The sequence below is a fragment of the Neofelis nebulosa genome, chromosome 1 (genome assembly GCF_028018385.1).
Source record: "Neofelis nebulosa isolate mNeoNeb1 chromosome 1, mNeoNeb1.pri, whole genome shotgun sequence".
NCBI lineage: Eukaryota > Metazoa > Chordata > Mammalia > Carnivora > Felidae > Neofelis > Neofelis nebulosa.
The window spans coordinates 145,020,999-145,042,410 of record NC_080782.1 but is presented as its reverse complement, the minus strand read 5'-3'; the positions used below and the strand labels follow the sequence as shown (position 1 = coordinate 145,042,410).

Sequence of the window (21,412 nt, the reverse complement as noted above, 5' to 3'; positions counted from 1 at the left end):
TTATGACCGATGGTTCAAGTGCTTCCTTTACATAAGGACTGTCTTCTTCCCAGGGATCCCTCTAAGATATTCAGGGCTAGCAGTAAAAATATTGCTGAATCCTGTTCTCAAGTCGAGTTTCAAGGTTAACATGAAAACTGTTATCACTTGCTTATGCTGCATAAAAATCTGTTTTATCCTGGTAACAATCCTCTTAAAAAGCCTCGCAATTCCTGTGCTCCACCAGTGTTTCCTCAGATGCCAAACCGACTATGACTGGCTGGCAAGAAAACAAGTTAGGATTATTTATATGCCGGTGTGCATCTGTTTCCATCTAGAATTATGAACAATTAATCAATGATAATCAATTGTGACAGCAAAGAGAATGTCTACCCCGCTACCTTCTATTCCCAGCAACAGAGAAACACGAGTAATTTTGATAATGTCCTGTGTGTCCGGGGAAGTAATTCCCCTATTATTGGCTTTTAGCAAGAATTTATAATTAAATCAGGGAGGAGAAACGCTGGCAGCCGACACTATGTCACATTTATTTCAAGTGTAATGCCACAGTTTCATGGATGGTCACTTAGGCATTGAAATCGTGCAGCTATGAGGGAGCAAAAAGGAGGCTGTGAGTGTTCTGTCCATTCTTCTGCCGTACCAAAACAAGGGTAAATCTCGTGACACTGTTGGCCTGTTGAGGACCTGGAACTTCTCGGTGAACCGATGGTGGATAAGATGGAAATCTTTTTTTTTTTTTTTTTTTTTTTTTTATGAAATTTATTGTCAAATTGGTTTCCATATAGCACCCAGTGCTCATCCCAACAGGTGCCCTCCTCCATGCCCATCCCCCACTTTCCCCTTCCCACCCCTCCTCTCCCTATCAACCCTCAGTTTATTTTCAGTTTTTAAGAGTCTCTCATGGTTTGCCTCCCTCCCTCTCTTTTTTCCCCCCTTCCCCTCCCCCATGATCCTCTATCAAGTTTCTCAGGATCCACCTATGAGTGAAACCATAGGGTATCTGTCTTTCCCTGCCTGACTTCTTTCACTTAGCATAACACTCTCCGGTTCCATCCACGTTGCTACAAATGGCCAGGTTTCATTCTTTCTCAGTGCCAAGTAGCATTCCATTGTATACATAAACCACAGCTTCTTTATCCGTTCGTCAGTTGATGGACATTTAGGCTCTTTCTATAATTTGCTTATTGTTGAAAGTGCTGCTCTAAACATTGGGGTACAAGTGCCCCTATGCATCAGCACTCCTGTATCCCTTGGGTAAATTCCTAGCAGTGCTATTGCTGGGTCCTAGGGTAGATCTGTTTTTAATTTTTGGAGGAACCTCCACACTGTCTTCCAGAGTGGCTGCACCAGTTTGCATTCCCACCAACAGTGCAAGAGGGTTCCCGTTTCTCCACATCCTCTCCAGCAGGATAGGATGGAATCTATCCTCTAAGTGTTCATATAAAGTAATTGTCTTAGCGGCAACTGGGTGGCTCCATCGGTTAAGCGTCCATCTCTTGATATTGGTTCAGATCACAATCTCACAGTTTGTGGATTCGAGCCCCGTGTTGGGCTCTGTGTGGACAGTGCAGAGCCTGCTTGGTATTCTGTCTCTCTTCCTTTCTCTCTGCTCCCCCACTTACGCTTGCTCTCTCTCTCTCTCAAAATAAATAAGTAAACTTAAAAAAAAGTAATTAATTGTCTTAAATCTGTTTTTTTTGAAAAGAAGTTGATACACACAGAGGCATAGATATATATGGAAATAGACAACATTGCATATACAATTTCTTTTAAAAAATAGATTTAAGAGAATTGCTTTATATGTACCATACTGTGTGTGTGTATATAATCACTCATTAAGGATTTATTTATCCAGTAGTCTTTCCTTCCGTATCTACATAGGTACTTTGTAAGAAGGCTACCAACCAACAGAAAGGAAAGACATTAACACTGTAACAAGATTAAGGGAATTATAAGGCACAGACTTTCAAGACAGGGAGCTGTAATGTACAGCATAGGGAATATAGTTAATAATATTGTAAAAACTTTACTTGGTGACAGATGGTAGCTAGATTTATCATGGTGATCACTTCATAATGTATATAAATGTTGAATCACTATGTTGTACACCTGAAACTAATCTGTGTATGTCAGCTATATTTCAGTTAAAAAGAAAAAAAAACCCTTCCCAACGATGTTTTATGGCAAACAGTTTGAAACCTCAGGAAACCATCTTTAAAGGCTGCAAATGAGTGCCTGCTTTCCACTTGGACTGGTGGTGATTGTGCCATTGCCTGGAAATAGGGAGACACTATAGAGCGCGGACTAGTGCGCACTATCTGTCCTCATTATAACGTGGCCTGGGGCTTGGAACTAAACATGATTCCAGAACATAATGAGCTGTGTACTGTAATGAAGGTGTTTGAAATTGATTTGACTGTTATTTAGTATAAAAAGTCCCACATCAAAGACTCTGGCAAGCACACAGACACATAGGCGTTCATAGACAAAGGACGCTGTGTGATGGTCCAGGGGCAAGTGGAGAGGTGTGGTGGCTTAAGCTGAGTCAAGGAACCTAGCAAGCCGTGATCTGATGATTCGTTCTCAGCTCCCTGTATCGCACTCTCAAACTGCCGTATGGCACTAGGTGATTTTGAGGATTACTTTGAAGACGACGATGAAACCCAGTGTAATTTCCCTCTTGTTTCCTAGTAGTTTTGCATTGCTCCTTCCATCGCAGTCATGGACACCCTCCCAAGCTAATTTGTAAAATGAATTTTACTGAATGCCATTTAATCTTATTGCCATAGTTACAAACTCAGAAATCGAAGATTGCCAGGCTGTGCTGAAAATAGCTGACTTGCTACCAGGAAGAGGACTAATTCTTATGCACAGCTCTGTACGCACATGAGATCTCTTATTCAAAGAACAATGGGAAGTTTGATCCTTTATTAAAACCTGACCTTCGGATGCCTTTGCATTCTCCAAACCCAGAACCAGGATGGGCTTGAATGAAATGTGGGAAAACTAAAGATGAGGTTCCGCTTTGCAACCTGCTGTTTTAGCTCCTGTGATACGGTTGTAGTGAGCTCACGAGATGTTTGTCCCAGTATTTTCACAGACCATCCTGGGGATTTTATAAGATTTGCAAATTATAAAGCTAAGAACCTATGTATGTTTCAATTTTAAGGAAGTCTTTTTTTTTTTTTTTTTAATAAATGCTTTTATTACTTTTTGAGAGAGTACAAGCAGGGGAGGGGCAGACGGAAAAGGACAGAGGACCTGAGGCAGGCTCTGTGCTGACAGCAGCAAGCCCGATGTGGGGCTTGAACTCAGAACTGAGAGATCATGACCTGAGCCATAGTTGGATGCTCAACCGACTGAGCCACCCAGGCGCCCTATGAAATTAAAAAAAAAAAAAAAAAATTTTTTTAAATGTTTATTTATTATTGAGAGACAGAGACAGAGTGTGAGCAGGGGGGGGGGGGGTGGGCAGAGAGAGAGGGAGACACAGAATCTGAAGCAGGTGCCAGGCTCTGAGCTGTCAGCACAGAGCCTGTTATGGGGCTCCAACTCACCAACCGTGAGCCCTGAGATCACTACCTGAGCCGAAGTCGGATGCTTAACTGACTGAGCCACCCACGCGCCCCTGAAATTTAAGGAAGTTTTAAATGATCTGATTTATAAATGACAAATCTAGCCATATCTGTCTATCATCTACCATCTATTTATCATCTATCATTCTATCATCATTAAGCAAACCCATAATCTCAGTCAACAAATGTACTTTATGGGAGAGGTTTAAGATAGGTTATATGAGGGGCGCCTGGGTGGCTCAGTTGGTTAAGTGTCCGACTTCAGCTCAGGTCATGATCTCACAGTTCATGGGTTCAAGCCCCTGCGTCGGGCTCTGTGCTGATAGCTAAGAGCCTGGAGCCTTCTTCGCATTCTGTCTCCCTCTCTTTCTGCCCCTCCCCTGCTTGCACTCAGTCTCTCTCTCTCTCTCTCTCTCTCTCTCAAAAATAAATAAACATTAGGGAAAAAAAAAAGAAAGAATGATTTCTGAACCAGGGTATTGGACGCAAAACATCATGCTTCTCGGTCTTAAAGCATCCGTGTTACAAAAGGACTTGGAACCTAAAAGAAAAACAATTTCATTGTAATTAAAATATTCATTCGATCAAAATCAAACACAAGGATAGATGTCAGAAACTACTTCTTAGGTGCTAAAGCAAGTTGCTGAGCTGTACGTGTGGTATTGTGCCATTACACTGTAAATAAACACATGGGAAAATGCCTACGGGGTTTTGGCCCGATCTGTTGCCACTGGCTCTCCCTGGGAATTTCATTTCAGAGGTGGGGTGGAGAGTTGCTCAGCTTTCTAATACCATGTTAAAAAGTTCTAATTTGGGGGCGCCTGGGTGGCTCAGTTGGTTGAGCGCCTGACTCTTGATACTGGCTCAGATCATGATCCGAAGGTCATGGGATGGAGCCCCATGTTGGGCTCCACAGGGAGCATGGACCCTGCTTAAGATTTTCTCTCTCCCTATGCCCCTCTCCCTGGCTCGTGCTGCTCTCTCTCTCAAAACAAAACAAAAACCAAAAAGTTCTGTGTTGAATGACATAAAAAAGTTATCAGTATAATTAAGTAAGTAAATAATTTTTTTAAAGTAAACTCTGTACCCAACGTGGGACTGGAACTCAGAACTCTGAGATCAACCATCATACGCTCTACCAACTGAGCCCGCAGGTACCACAGAATAAGTACGTCTGAAGGCGAGTTGTTTGATTGTTTGACAAGCAATCTGTTTTTAACATTTTCCTCATCCCCAAGCCTTCTTTCACCTAATATTCAATGTACTAAAAATCCATTCTCTGTGCTTATGATTTGTCAACGTCCAGTTTGCATTGTTCTTGGTCCAGATAAACAGTCAAATCAATTTCTTTTGACATTTATTTCATTTCCGTGGGCCTCCATTCTCTCACCTATAAAATGAGGGGATTAGACCTCTGAGGTCTTTATCAAGCAGAAAATTCTGATTTGGTTGTTCTTTAAGTTTTCACCAGTTCAACCTGCTGCTTATCCGATTTAATTTAGGTTATTAGGGCTTTGGTGTCTTTGAATATAATTTTATGGTATTTGATCAACAGCTCGAAAACAAACGTAGTCACTTAAGGATTCTGAGTAAATAGAAAACACAGCATGTATTTAGGGAGTCGGAACAAAGGGGCCAGTGCCCTTGCCAGGACAGGAAGCCAATGGGCCACAGGCTGCCTAGCTGTTGCTGTAAAGAGTTTGCTGGCTGTGCGGGGGGGGGGGGGGGGGGGGGGCGGTTGCGCCTACTGTTCACTCCCTTTTATATGCAAAGATCTCCCAGAGGAGGGAGTCCTGGGAACTGTTTGTTCACTGTGAGAGCGAGGGAGGGAGGGTACTGCTGTATTCTCTTCCCAGGGCCACCCCACTGAAGCGGCTGTAGGTACAGCCTGGCCTCACACACGTAGCATGAGGAGATTCTAAGTGCTGGTTTTACACTATACATTGTCAGGGCACTTCTGTTATTTTTGAATTAATTTTGAATTCAAGGCAATAGTCTCCTTTTCTGCAGGACTTGTCCGGGCCTTTAAGCTGCCAGTCCCCCAATGGGGGAGTCTCCCAAAGGAAGATGCAACTCCGGCTACTCTTCTGGGTGATAAGACCTGCTCGCCTCTGGCCCGCCAGCGTTTGATAGGGCAGTTGCATCCTTAAATGTAATCTGGCAGAGGGGCAAATAGGTTCTACCCTGCGTGCCGCGTTTGATCCGTTGGTGGAGACTCCCGGCAGTTATTTTCAGAAGGACTTGGAGGCCTGGTTCTGGTTAGACGGGAAAAAGAGGGAGAGTGGTGATTGCTAGAACAGGGATTTGTCGACCCTGCCTTTGTTCTCTGCTGTTTCTGAGTCTTTCAAATAATTGCACTCATAGGTATTTCCATGTCCTACCCTGTGGGGAAATTCTGGAGCGTCCAATAAAATGGTGACTTGGCTGAGTCTCAGATACTCTTGATTTCATGTGAGGTAGAAGGTACAAAAGCTGCCCAGAAGCTCTCCGTTTGGCTGCAGGCATAGTGGCTGGGACCTTGCTCAATGGAGATACTGCTTGAAAGTGAGGGGCTACTAGAGTCAAGAGTGGAAGAAAGAGCCCAGTGGCACCTGGGTGGCTCGTCTCAGGTCATGATCTCATGGTTCATGGGTTCGAGCCCTGCATTGGGCTCTGGGCTGATAGCTCAGAGCCTGGAGCCTGCCTCACATTCTGTCTCCCTCTCTGTCTCTACCCCTCCCTGCCTCGTGCTCTCTCTCTCTCTCTCTCAAAAATAAATAAACACTAAAAAAAAAGTGGAAAAACCCAGGGTGTATGACAGCACACACTTTCAGGTCTAACCCTTTGTTCATGCAAATACTGTCGGTGGACCACCCCACGGCATATTTGTTCATTAGGAGAGAGGAGTTAGCAATTAGGAGAGAGGAATTATTTTTCTGAAAATCCTGTTGAGTAAAACCTTATGAGGTATTTGCTTGCAGCACAAAACATTTTTTAGGTACCACGTAAACTATAAAACGTGTATAAACTTTGTGGAGAATCAGCCACCACTCTCTGCATTCTTATGCATGCACATTATCACATTATATTCAGACCAACTGGGCCACGAGCACATGATCGTCCTGATCGTGTTACCAGCAGATGCACAGAGTTATCGTTTATGCCGTTTTCTGCAATTCAGTGGCAGAAATGTGGTAGACATGGCTTGTTAACAGCCGTGTTGATACATTTTCAATGTAAATGGCTTGCGGTTGATGACAAATAATAAAATGATATGGTTAAATTAATCCGCACAATGTCTACAAGAAGATGTGATAAGAGCAGACAATTCACTTTTTAAAATTTTTTATTAATGTTTTTAGTGTTTATTTATTTTTGAGATAGACAGAGGGTGAGTGGGGGAGGGAGAGGGGCAGAGAGAGAGGGAGACACAGAATCTGAAGCAGGCACCAGGCTCTGAGCTGTCAGCACAGAGCCCGACACGGGGCTCGAACTCACGGACCATGAGATCATGACCTGAGCCAAAGTTGGATGCTTAACCGACTGAGCCACACAGGTGCCCATTTTTTTTTAAGTTTATTTATTTTCAGAGAAAGAGAGTGAGTAAACGCAAGTAGGGGAGTGGCAGAGAGATCGGGGGACAGAGAGAAAGAATCCCAAGCAGGCTCCACACCACCAGTGCAGAGCCCGACGTGGGGCTTGAACTCGTGAGCAGTGAGATCATGACCTGAGCCAAAGTGCGATGTTTAACCAACTGAGCCACCCAGGCGCCCCGCTCCCCCGCCAAATCACATAGTTTTGGAGGAGAAAATGGCATCCTATAAAACAGAATTACCAGTGTACAAAATGTGAAATCCCAGAAGTTCCTGGAAATCATGGTTGTGGATGACTGTGGCTGAACCAGGCTCTCTTCTTCCAGCCTGCCTTTTTTTTTTTTTTTTTGTCTTCCTGACAGATGGACTTTAAGGCAGAGAGCAGGCTCACATATGTGGGTTGGAGGGTCAACGTGCAAATGATGCTGGGAAGATTCGCTTGCACCCCCGGGTCTGGCCCCTAGTAATTATTAAAGAGTTTCTGAGCCGCGAGTGAACCCGGAAGGTAAATGCAAGAGTTACAGGGTCAAGGTTCTCGGCAGGCTTCTCTGAGCTGTCAGCTTTGGGAGGCCCTGGTTAGAGGTCAGCGCTGAGCACTTACGAGGCCTCTGATGGATACCAGGGTATTTTGGAAAGCTACACTTCAAAATGAGGTAAAAGATGAGTTTAACAAGTTCACATATTTAATCTTTATCCAAGCCTCTATAACTACCTTTTTCGCAGAGCCCGCCTTGAGAAGGTGCACTTTTACAAACAGCTTGTTATCTGATGCTGTGGTCTGCAGTTCCCTAAAACATTTCCAGGGAAGAAACGTTGAAGGAAGCATTTCTCATGAGGAATCAGTCTACGTACATGGCACGTTTCTTGAAAAAGGTAACTAATGAACAGAACCAAATCTTTACCTCTTTTTTTTTTTTAATTTTTTTTTAACGTTTATTCAATTTTGAGAGACAGAGACACAGAGCACAAGTGGAGGAGGGGCAGAGAGAGAAGGAGACACAGAATCCGAGTCAGGCTCTGGGCTCTGAGCTGTCAGCACAGAGCCCGACGCGGGGCCCCAACTCATTAGCCGTGAGATCATGACCTGAGCCGAAGTCAGATGCCCAACCACTGAGCCACCCAGGCGCCCCCCAGATCTTTACCCCTTAGTAAGCAATCTAAAATGTTAAAAAACAAAACCAAAACCAAAAACCAGTGTGTTACCTGAGGCTGCATCCAGACATGACCTATAATGACACTGGGGCCGATTTTGACGTGAAATAAAATGACGAAGAGAAAATTTTACATGTCTCTACATGGCTCAAGCTAATGAACAAATAATTTGAAGTGAGGGCAGGTATAAATAAACGCCCCAGGTCAAGGAACATGATCTTGGATTTTTGTCCCTGGAGATGAGGCCAGCGGAGCTTGGCGAAATCCTTGGAGCCAGATGCGTGGAAAAGCAAGGCCCATCGCTCTGCAACTTTGCTGTGCCTGATCCTGCCTTCCCAGCATTCTGCCTTCTTACGTCCACATACCCTTTATGTTGTAGATTTGTTTAATCAGAGGGTCTTTCCTTGAACACTTTTGGAATATTGCCTATAGTAGAACTCTTTTGTCTGAGGGAGTGGGGACTCATTCTTTCCTTGGTCAGTTAAATCAAAGTCAAAGCAGGGAACTACACACAAAAATAAAAATTTTTTTAACCTAAATATTTTAATGTGACATCTATATAGATACATTCATTTACTTTTTGTTTTGGTGGGGGGGGGAAGAGAGAGAGGGAGAAAATCTTAAGCACGCTCCACTCTCAGTGCAGAGACTGACCTGGGGCTTGAACTCAGAGACTGTGAGATCATGACCTGAGCCAAAACCAAGAGTGGGATGCTCAACTGACTGAGCCACCCAGATGCCCCTACTAATCTTTGATATGGGCCCACAGGCTGCTCACTGGAATTCTTTGGGTCTGTTTAAAATGTTTAAAATCGGTTTAAACTCAGATATGTATGCAAAGCAACCTGTGAGCATAAATCTGTGTTTTTCTTTGATTATTTACATCTGTCTGGTCCACAACTTAACAACATTTTTTTTTTTTTTTCATAGCTGCTCGGCCTACGTTTGCTTTCCAGAAGAACCGCGATGATTTTTCTTTTCCCGCTGTTTTTAATAATTACAATAAAATGTGTGACTGGCCCAAACAGGTGTCCAGGAGGGTCACCACCTGCCCGACCCGTCATATCAGTCACTCAGGTAAGAGAGCTTTGATTTTAGGTGTGACAGGTCTTAGGAGCTGAGAATGTGAAAGGGAGTACGATGCTTTTATGGTCTAGTGCTAGGGGTCACTTAAACATTATGCATGCACGTGCATGCATAATGCATGTACATTACGAGACGTGCATATTAGGAGACGTGCAAAGGAGTGCAGGAGAGAAAAAAAGTATTTTGTCTGTTCAGCGAAGCTTTTCCTGATTAATAGAGTTCACACTAGTATTTCTCTTTTTGTGCGCTGCTGTTTCAAATATGTCCCACACGAACGATGAGGAAGCGAGCACGATCATAACGGGGAAATACCCTTCTATCAGTTGAGATTTCCTAGAGAACTTAGTAAGTTGGAATTAGTTGTCTGTTACAAACCCTATCGCTGAAATGCTCTGCTTTGGTGGTGGTTTTTGTGGGGAATGGGTATGTGCCGGCTGGATGGAATGGGAGCCTGGTATCTAGTATAGAGTCTGTTCGGGTCGAACCAGGAATGTTCTTGTAAGCCTTAGAGTGGCTACAGTCTTTGATAATTCCACCTACACTAAATTTCCCCGGGCTCTATTTGGTTCCAGGATGCCTGTTCTATCAGCGGTCTGTAGATTATGGTTGAATTGACAGTTTTCTTTTGGATGACATTTCTAGGCTACAATAGTGACTCATCACAGAGGCAATCAATGGAATGTGAGTGGTGCATTTGATTTGGTAGGATTAGAGTAATTGCATAACGTGACAGGGTATGTGTGATATTTAAGACATTTAATTGAATTCAGCACATGGCAATTCCATCCCTTGGCAACCAAGATGACTCATACATCTACACTGAGAAGCTACAAATAGATTTGGTCACCAAGAGTAGATATCAAGAAGCAAATCATGTTATATGGAAACATTTAGATCTGTAACGTAAAAATACATTTTTTTTTTTTTTTTTTTGGACACGGGATGTGTTTGTTGCAAGCAAACAAAGGTGAGAAAAATATAAAATCTCCTTGGAATTTTTGTAATATTACAACCTTAAGTATAGAGCATTTCAGTGACTGTTATTCATTTTTTTTTTTTAAGTTTATTTATTTTGAGAGAGAGAGAGTGAGCAGGGGAGGGGCAGACATGGAGAGAGAGAATGAATCCCAAGCAGGCTCCTCATTGTTAGTGCAGAGCTGGACGCGGGGCTCGAACCCCTGAACCGTGAGATCATGACCTGAGCCGATATCAAGAGTTGGACACTGAACTGACTGAGCCAGGCAGGCGCTAGAAACGTTCAAATACTGGAAATATTAACACTTAGGAAAATAAGATTAAGTACAATTGTTAAATTACATCAGTGGCAAGAATATTAATCATTCATCACAATATATGGTTCTTTTATTGTGGAAAAAAAAAAGAAAGTTATGTGATAAAATCTTTCAAATTATCTGCCGTCTCCCCAGTCCTTCTGTCCTTCGTAGGACAAAGGCCAGAAGTTGGTAATAAGCAACAACAAGTGTCTGGGGGATGTCTTTTCAGCTGTAACCGTAAGAAGTAAAACTTGAACAAGTCATTATTGTTGGGGCTCCTGTTAGGTGGTTGTACTTTGGCACAAGGTAACATGGATCTGCCAGAAGCCCCAGAATTAACCTTTTCTATTTGTTTTTAGAGGCACATTCTTATTTTGTACTTAGAAATAATGACTTCCACTTTTCACACGGATTCCCTATTGTTGCCAGTCGTAAAATTTCTGTTCCCATGTTTGGATTGCTGTGTTTTATGAGGAAAATGCCCAGATGGGAAAGAGCTTCAGTAAGGCATTATTGTCTAAGAAGGGGGCTCTTGGACCTGGGTTGGCCAGGCTGGGAGCCAACATTATTAATAATTTTGAGGGAAGGTCCATTTTTTCCCAGGCATCTATCGTTAGCAATTCCAACATGGAGTCATTTATCTAAAGATTTATTTAAACGTAAAGAAACCACGATTGGTTGAAAAATGACCTCTTTGGAAATAATCACAAATAACATTTATTGAGTGTGTAATGCACATAATGTTTTGTGCACGTCACTTTCTTGACAGAGTGGCTGCATCTCTTTGACATTTCCAACTATATTAAAGCTTCAATTTAGCCCTCTGAGATAGGTAATATTTTTATTTCTGTTAAGAATAGTTTTCAAAAGAGGTAAAATGGTGATTATCCTACAGATACAAAAGAGAACAGGTATTAAAGATGCGATCCTACTCATTTATCAATGAGAGAACCAGACAGATGTTACAACCGATTCAAAAGAGAATCCAAAGAAGAGATACATTTGTAGGTCAGAACTCTTGGAGGGAATGTACAAATGGGAGCCAAACATGTCCCCCCCCCCCCCCCCCCCACAGGAAGGGTAAAGGAAGTCAACTGAATTTCTACTTAACTGGACAGAATTTGCGTGGGTACAGACCGGAGCTGTAGAATAGCTTCCTGGAGGGATATCCTCTAGATGATACGTAGTTTTCTAATTGAGCACAACTTCCCCTCTACTCCCATCTTACAGATGGGAAATCAAGGCTCAGTGAGGGCAGGTTTGGGTACTATTCATTAGTAGGGGAAATCCCTGCATTTGGGGAAGTCTGTTAGGATATGTGAAATGAGTGAGTCTCTGAGAGACGCCTGTACCTCCAGAACCTTGTGGAGAAGGTAACAAAATAAGGAGTGGGGGAAGATGGAAGGAGGTTTATGTTTGACACATTTCAGGTTTGGGCAAACAAGCCAAAGGATCCAAAAGAAATGACTGTTCGTGTCCAGCAACAAATTTCCTGACAGTGGGAACTCCTCTCCAAATGCACGATATTCTTTTTTTATAGAATTATGAAATGTGATTTAAATTTTTTTTCTAATATTTATTTTTTGAGAGACAGAGAGAGACAGAGCACAAGCAGGGGAAGAGGAGAGAGAGGGGAAGACACAAAATCTCAAGTAGGCTCTAGGCTCCGAACTATCAGTACACAGCCCGATGAGGGGCCTGAAACCATGATCCGTGAGATTATGACCTGAGCCAAGGTCAGATGCTCAATTGATTGAGCCACCCAGGCACCCCTGAAATGTCATTTTAAAAAAGGGTTATTTGTCTGTTTTTAGAGTGGGGGAGGGGTAGAGAGAGGGAGAGAGAGAATCCCAAGAAGGCACCACACTATCAGTGCAGAGCCCGATAGGTAGCTCGAAGTCATGAACCATGAGATCATGACCTGAGCAGAAATCAAGAGTCACATGCTTAATTGACTGAGCCACCCGGGTGCCCCCAAATGCATGATAGTCTAATGAAAAACAACAACAACAAAGAAACAAATGCATGAACCATACAAATGGTACTCACAGCCATATTCACTGTTTCCTGAGCTTGATTGACCTCCTATGAAAGCCTGGGGAGGAGTTTGGGAAGGGTTTGTGATACAGATAAAGCTTGAGGTATAGAGGCAATTCAATAGCTTAGTTGGTTGAGCATCTGACTCTTGATTTTGGCTCAGGTCATGATCCCAGGGTCATGGGATCAGGCCTCGCTTCGGGCTCTGTGCTGAGTGTGGAGCCCCGTGTGGTGCACTCTCTCTAAGACAAAACAAAAAGGAATGAGGTATAAAGCCTGTAGGCAAGAGAGCCTTTGGGTACCATGCAGGTCACTGCTCCTCTGGCTCTAATGCAAGTCAAGGTAGGTAACAAACTGTGTAGTACATGTTGTCACGTCATCACTGCCTGGAAGGAAGCTAGGAAGGACAGGGGTATGACAGAGGCCCACCATTTTGTGCTCTGATAGGGCATCTCAAGGCTGGAGCAGTTGCTTAAATGGCTCTCCTCCTTGCCACTTACCAGAACAGTCCGCAGGTAGGGCCAACTCAGAGGAGGTAGTAAGAATAAAATCGCCTAAAGACCTACTGATGTCACACAAGTAATAAGTGACAAAGCTCACATTTGAACACCAATTTGTCTAATTCCAGATCACATTCCTAGCTTTCCCACTACAGTATTGACCCCCTGTTTACTCTGTCTTCTTTAAAAAGTTGGATGCCAGAGGTCCAGTGACTTCTGATTTGCTTTGTGTAATAAGTTGTGTATCTGTCTCTGTTGTCCTTTCGCTGAGTCATTTGGTGGGATCAGCATTGGCTGTGGTTGGGAACATTCTCTGTCATGGGCTATTTAGTACTATGGAAGAGGGCATTTTCATACACTTTCTGTAGAGTATACACTGAAGGTGATTTCTACTTCATGAGGCCAGGAAAGGTCCAGGATGGCATCATCAGAACCTTCTGGCAGTGTCTGGGGACTTACCCCTCATTCACTGCACCTTTAGCATCATGTGGGTAATGCTTGGGCTCAGAAGAAGCAGCTAGCTGGATGCCTTGGATATTGCCCCAGACCTTGAATATCGTTAGCTTTGCTGTGCCTCCATTGTTCTCATTAATAAAATAAGGATAGGGGCGCCTGGGTGGCTCAGTCGTTGAGCGAATGACTCATGATCTCGCGATCCATGAGTTCGAGCCCCATGTCAGGATCTGTGCTGACAGCTCAGAGCCTGGAGCCTGTTTCAGATTCTGTGTCTCCCTCTCTCTGACCCTCCCCCGTTCATGCTCTGTCTCTCTCTGTCTCAAAAATAAATAAACGTTAAACAAAAATTTTAAAACAAGGATAATAGCATTGGATCTACTATATACCTTCTGTGCCATTATTTCCGTGAGAGAATATAAAAAGAAAATATGTTTCACACATAAGAAGTGATGCTGTTGTCAAGCATAGAAATGCAAGTTTGGACAAAGTCTAGAGTAAGCAGAGAGGGAGAGGGAAGCTGAGGTGATCTGGATCCTGGATAATTCAGAATGATCCCTCAAAAAAATACCTATTGTCCAAGTGTGTCAACTTCGGGATTCTTTCTATTGTAAGTGACCAAAACCCTAATTCTAGGCAAAAAAGGACTTAAAAATTTCTTGTAAAATTTCATATGTTAGTATGCTTGAGAAGTCTCTGGTAGATGTGGTTTCAAGTGCAATTTGATCTCATGATTTATTTTTTATTTAATTTTTTTTAACATTTATTTGTTCTGGAGTGACAGAGCGCAAGCCAGGGGAGGGTGGAGAGATAGGGAGACACAGAATCAGAAGCAGGCTCCAGGCTCTGAGCTGTCAGCACAGAGCCGGATGCGAGGTTCGAACCTGTGAACCGTGAGCTCATGACCTGAGCCGAGGTCTGACACTTAACTGACCAACGGAGCCACCCAGGTGCCCCAATCTCATGGTTTAAATGTCACTCTCAGGACCTGTTTCTCTCCTTTCCTGCCCTTTCTTTCTCTCTCCATTTCTAGATTTTGCTCTCCTTTGCTTTGGGCTTCTTCTCAAGCATGTTTTTTAGACCAAGTAGCAAAATGGCTGCTAGTCACCTTGGTCTTACACTGGATAGAGGTTGCCTCTCTTGCAGAAGCCCTGGGATGATATATGATTGGCTCTACTTGCCTACTCAGGCCACTTTTTGGTTCTAAACCCACCCACAGGGCTGGATTGGAGTCAGCCTTATAGATGCCATGTGGATCGAGACCGGGGAGAGGCAGATTCCACCAAGAAATATAGAGTACTCTTACCAGAAAAGAGCAGACATTAGTAAGGCAGAAGTGAAAACATTCTGGGGTTATCTGTGATGGAAAGAAGCTTGAGTTATCCTAATCTAGCTATGACAACTCTGTGAAATATGAAAAGTACGTGCATTAAAATATTCTTATTTTACTCTGGAGATATTAGGGAGATTGAAGTCTCGAGAAAAAATTACTTGGAATTAGAATAACCGTTCCATCAGAAATACTTAAATTTTTTTTTTTTAAGTTTATTTATTTATTTTGAGAGAGAGAGAGAGTGAGAGAGCATGTGTGCGTGACTGTTGGGGAAGGACAGAAACAGAGGGAAAGAATCCCAAGCTGGCTCTGCACTGTCAGTGCATAGCCCGATGTGGGGCTTGAACTCATGAACTGTGAGATCATGACCTAAGCCGAGATCAAGAATCAACTGATTGAGCCACCCAGGCGCCCCCATCAGAAATTCTTTTTGAGGGGATTACAGAATGAATATTTAGTTGGATTTTTAAAATATACCAATCTAGTAGAGTAATGGGGAGTTCTAGAAGTTGTAATATAAACTGGTCGTTTACCTGTCTACCCTCGATATTCTGAAATATGGAACTTAAGTTAAAAACAATACGGACTTAATTTATCCTTTTATCTTGAGAGAGAGATTTTCATGATGTTGGTTGTTTTATTCATTCATTCAGTAAATATTTATGGAGCTCTATGTGCAAGGCACTGTATATTCCAGAAAAGAAATTCACCCTGTTCTTGCTGTATTTTAGTATGTGTTTTCCTGAAAAAAAAAAAAAAAAAAAGATATAAATAGTCAATTCACAAAAGATGAAATTTAGCAGGCATATGGAAAGTTGCTTGATCTCATTAGTAAATAGAGAAATAAAAACTTAATAAGATTCCCTTTTCACTCATCAGATTGGCAAAAAACCATAAAAACACAAACAAGCAAACAAACAGAAACCTTTTAATAATATCAGGGGAGGCAATGGTGAATATGAATTATATGGTCATCAGAGAGGGGAAATTTTGTAACCCGTTAAAATTTAAAATATGCACAAGGAATTGCATAAAAGGACACTTATTGTGATATTATTTGTAATAGGAAAAAAAATACGAGTTAGGATTCTAGCAAGGGAACAATGACCAAAATGATCAAATAGACTACAAAAAAATAAATTGACACTTAGGAATGTTACACAACTATGACAAAGAATAAGGTATAGGTGTGACCACATTGAGAATAATAAAATATGATCTAATTTAATCTAACATGGAGCCGTAGTTTGTCTTGTATCTGTATGCAAATATGTTTTGAAACACATAGAAGAAATTCTGAAAATATACACATCTAAACTATAGTAGTGTTTCTGCCATGTCCCTGCAGGATGTGGGGAACGAAATTGACTGAGGGGGCAGAAGTGAGGAGGCGTGGTGTTTATCGGCATTGTTTGAAGAGTTTATAAGAACATTCTCATCTGCTACTTGCCAAATTAAAATCCAGTTGATTTCTTTAAACATTAATATTTTATTTTATTATTTTTAAAGTAATCTCTATGTCCAATGTGGGGCTTGAACTCATGACCCCAAGATCACAAGTCACGTGCTCTACTGACCGAGCCAGCCAGGCGCCCCACAATCAAATTAATTTTTAAATTGGAAAGAGACGTATAGCTATGACTTCAATACATACTGGCTTTCTACAGCAATCCATTTATTACTGACTCTATCTAGATAGAGGACTTGATATTTTGAGGCAATTTTATTGTTTTTATAAATGTATTTAATACGATAAACTATTTATATTGTTTTAAGAGCTGTGTCAAACAGGTTTGAAAAAAAATCTGTGCTCTCCATAGCCACATGTGACTGTTTAAATTTAAATGTAGATGAATTAAGATTATATAAAATTAAACATTTGTTTTCTTGGCAGCCATATATAATCAGGAGCTACATAGATAGGGCGACACAGATAAAGAACATTTCTCTCATCACAGGAAGTGCTGTTGAACAGTGCTGGTCTCAAAGATTGCGTTTTCTAGGTTCTTGCCCATCTTCTGAAACTGTGGGTTGCTTTTTGAAGACACGAACCATATTAACCCTGCCCACTGAAAGGAGAAAATCCATATATTTACATCTGTTATCCTCTAACACTTTGAAAGTTAACTCCTGCCAAAATAAATTTGTCCCCAATCCCTTGAAGAATTTCGTATTTGGAGCTGCTCAGATTTCCACTGGTGTTCGAGTCAAACCTTTCTTTAAAGTTGCCCTAGACTTAAGAGAGAAAAACTCTGAAGCGCACCACATCACAGATGAGGGGAGTGTAGTAGGAGGATGGAGGTACAGCCGATGTTTCTAGAACTTGTATTTGCTACCTTTGCTCATGGGGCCCGTGCTAGGCAGCACGTGATGTTTCAGTGAGGTGATTCATGTGTGTTTTCCCCTGGAGCTTTGGGATTTGTGAGTTTTCACTATGTGTTTTCTAGGAGATTCTGTCTTTGCTGGATTGTAACTCTCACGGGCACACAGAGCAAATTCCTAGGCTAATACCTTCAGCTCTGAGAATCTGCAGGATAATGGGTGTAACCATGACTGATCCGGCCATGTCCAGAAAACAGTGGCCACTTCAGATTCAGGAAGGAAGAGATTTAATACGGAGGCTCAGAGGCTTACATAGCCATTTTATGGGTGGGGGGTGGGGAGGGGTGTGGATGAAGACAGTTGCTTTCAGGAAATCTCAGGGAAGTCATCACCAGAAGACTTGGGTATCTTCAGCTCCTGGAATTTGCTGGCAAACACTGAAGTCAACAGTCTGCCCATGTCCACGCTCTTCCCGGAAACTGCTGTTGGTGAAACAAGGCTGCTTCCTTTTCTTTCTCATCCCTCCAAATTGTGGATAATTGCTAGACACTGATGAGCAGAGAAGACACAGAGTGCCACAAAGCACATCCAGTAGATGTGGTCCCATCCTATATCCGAGTGTATGTTTTTATGACCCCTCCAGTAACTGTGAACCCTTCTAATGAGAGTTTAGAGACTTGGGGAGGGACTTCAAATGCTCTCCAAGGCCTTTTGGTTCAACTGACCCCCAAATGTGTGGCCTGTCAGTGCCACAGAGAAGTGTTCCCAAATTCTAGAATCCAAAGTGGGATCTTGGTGGCAATGTTGGGGCTGAGATTGGGGGTGGGAAAGGAAGGGAAGAAGTCCTGGGGTCACCAGGTACAGAAGATACTGTACAGGCACCTGTTCTCAGACCAGCATTTGAGAGACTAATGAATACATTCCTTCTCTCCCCCCCCCCCCCCACTTTTATGGAAGGCCGTGCAAATTTGTTGTACAATGATGAGAACCTGTCCTCTGCTACAGCTCTGAATTTTGGTTTTGGAATGGAAAAGAACAGTCGGGTGCCAGTACCTAGTTATATCCATGGGGATCCCCACAGCTCCAAGGCTACAATTCATGAGGTCAAATCATTAACCTGAGCATGTACTCTGAGATGATGAAGCGCCCCCCCCCCCACCTCCCAGAAGGGAGATGTTGATAAAACCCTAAGCATTGGTAAAGTTTCATTTTGCAGGGAGAAGAAAGGGGAAATGAAATGTTTCGAAATTGCTTATCTCAGTCATAAATATATGTTTTCTCCATCGTCCAAAGACTGACCACAAATATTACTTGTGTCACCTCCAATAAAAGACACACAAAACACAGCACTGGGCTGATCGCACTCTTTTTTTAAATAACATATATATTAAGTTAAGGTCAATTCTAAGATGCAACTTTTGTCCGTGAAGAGCACTCAGGGTGCTTAGGAGTGAGCAGGGGTTAGTGGCAACGACATGGCAGGCACATGAAAAATTCTTTTGTTCATGCGATTAATTGACTGCTTTCTAGTCTTTGTAAGGACTCTGGTTAATTTGTGGGGTGACTGAGTATATGACTTGCAGTATGTTCTTATAATTTAAGGTGGGGGGATTGGCTTGGTAAAGAAAACAAAGGATTGGTCTCTGTCACGTAGTGTCACAGCCTAAATAAATTTGCAGAGTGCATATGTCCTGGCTGGGATATCTTGCACTCTTATCTTTTTTGTCCCTCGCTTTTTATTTACTTATTTTTTAAAAACAGCTTTACTGGGGCACCTGAGTGGCTCAATCAGTTAAGCATCTGACTTCGGCTCAGGTCACGATCTCCCACTTCTCGAGTTTGAGCCCCGCGTCGGGCTCCACACTGACAGCGCACAGCCTGCTCTCTCCCCTTCTTTCTAAAAAAAAAAAAAAGGAAAGAAGAAGAGAAAACCCCCCAGCCTTACTGAGGCATAATTGATACACTGAGAACTGCACATATTTCTTGCATTCCATTTCTTCCTCCCTCCTCATGTGCCAAAATTTAAAAAAAAAATGAATTTTTTTTTTTTTTTTTTTTTTTTTGCCAGGAGACTGGAGCCATGTAAAAGTCATCCAGTCAGGTAAATTCTGAAATCATACTTGGTGGAGCCATAAACGTGATAAATGATGCTATTTACAATTGGTGAAATTTCCTTTTATGAATCTGTATTAAGGATGGAAAATCTGTGGACTGTAGACATACATGGAAATTGGCTGGCTTTGCAGCACGGGCTTTGAGCCATCAGACTTTGAGGGTTTAAAAAGTAGTCATTTCCTCCAGTGTCAAATAAAAGAAAATTCTAGACAGTGATGCAAACATGGGTACCTGAAGGGAAGGAGTTTGAACTCTCCCCCCAGGGAGAAATTGTAGACAAACTGACACTGGAAGTCCGTGGAATGTAGAAGGAAGCAAAGTGGTGGAAGACTAATCAAACTGCCAAAATGATCTGACTTCAGGTTCAGATCTACAAATCCAAATTGGTCAAATATCAAAGTTTGGTTCTCAGAACATACTGCCTGTTTGAGGCAATGAAGAAGAAATTTTTGGCTCACCAGTCAGACCAAACAATTGGATCAATTCGGATATGCTTTGTGCCTATAGTTGCAAAAACGCAACATGACTTTTGAAACTCAGTGTTAACTTTAATAAGTGGTTCTCGATTTGTGGGAGAGTCGATAACACAAACTGAACATCTGATAAATCCTCTGAACATTTTCTTCAGAAAAATGAGCATCAGTTATAAAATTTCATACACGATTCAAGAAGTTCACAGAAGTTCTCTGTTGTCAATGATTAGAAAATAAATAAGCAACCTTGGGGTGCCTTGGTGACTCAGTTGGTTAAGTGTCCAACTCTTGATTTCTACTCAGGTCAATTTCAGTTTGTGAGATTAAACCCCAGGTTGGGCTCTGCACTGACAGTGTATAGCCTGCTTGGGATTCTCTCTTTCTCTCCCTCTACGCCTCCCCCACTCATATGCATGTGTAACCCCCCCCCCCCCCGCAAATAAATAAACAAAAAAATAAAAAAGAAAAGAAGCAATCTTCATTGTTGAGATGAAATGTAATGTTTGACACTCTCCAGCCAGGAAGTGGGATTTTTCTTCTTAAATCCTTCTTAAAATGACAAAAAAGTGCTCTCAGATTAGATGGGAATAAAATATTTGTGTTGTAAATCCACGTACTCCTTCTTCAATTGTGTTGTTTCTCTCTCTCTCTCTTTTTCTTCTCTCTCTTCTCTGGTTTTACTTTCATAGAAGTACAACATAGGGTTTGTTGTAAATTATACTTCTTAAATGCATGCCAGTTTAATGGGCTTTCCTTTTTCTCCCCCAATGTTTTTCAATGTTTATTTATTTTGAGAGAGAGAAAAAGAGAGTCAGGGAGGGGTAGAGAGAGGGAGAGAGAGAATTCCAAGCAGGCTCTGCACTGCCAGTGCAGAGCCCAATGTGGGGCTTGATCTCACAAATTGTGAGATCATGACCTGAGCCAAGATCATGACCTGAGCCAAAATCAAGAGTCGAACACGTAACTACTGAGCCGCTTAGGTGCCCTAATACTTTTCTTAACTTGCAACACAGATGGGTGAAGTATTTTACATTTTTCTTTCTTTAAATGTGACAGAACTGGGTTGCTTTTTTTTTTCTTTTAACTAACGTATATATTTATATGTTGTCTTCCTGCTCTCGTCCACTCATTCGTGTGGCTGTAGTTGAGGAATTACTGAAGAAAGAAACCAGGTGAGTAAGAGTTCAAGATGCCTGTGCAGCAGGATGGATTCTGGATGATAGTCTTTCTTAATTTGTTCAAGAGGAACCTCAGCACGTGTGGTGACCATGGACAGACTTCACTCCCTTTTCAGAGACCAAGAAAGAGAAGAATTTCCCTTGAAAGATGAGTAAATTGTTTCCAAGGAAGACCTAATCCCTTCTGAGGATCTCTTCCAATGCCTACTTTTGGGTATTACAGGTATTTTCCAAAAAATTCCTTGCCTTGTCTTGTCTTGCCTCGCCTCGCCTCGCCTCACCTGTCCTGTAGGCTCCATGCCCAACATGGGCCTGGAACTCACGATCAAGAGTCATTTGCTC

The 21,412-nt window shown here is 42.2% G+C and overlaps 1 long non-coding RNA gene across 1 annotated transcript; it reads left to right on the top strand.

The window, feature by feature from the left end:
• The first annotated feature begins 404 nt into the window (after positions 1-404).
• On the top strand, positions 405-9,332 carry LOC131520184 (uncharacterized). The gene is made up of 3 exons (XR_009265978.1): positions 405-610; positions 7,871-8,020; positions 9,230-9,332. It is a non-coding gene; the product is annotated as an uncharacterized LOC131520184 (long non-coding RNA).
• Positions 9,333-21,412: the final 12,080 nt, after the last annotated feature.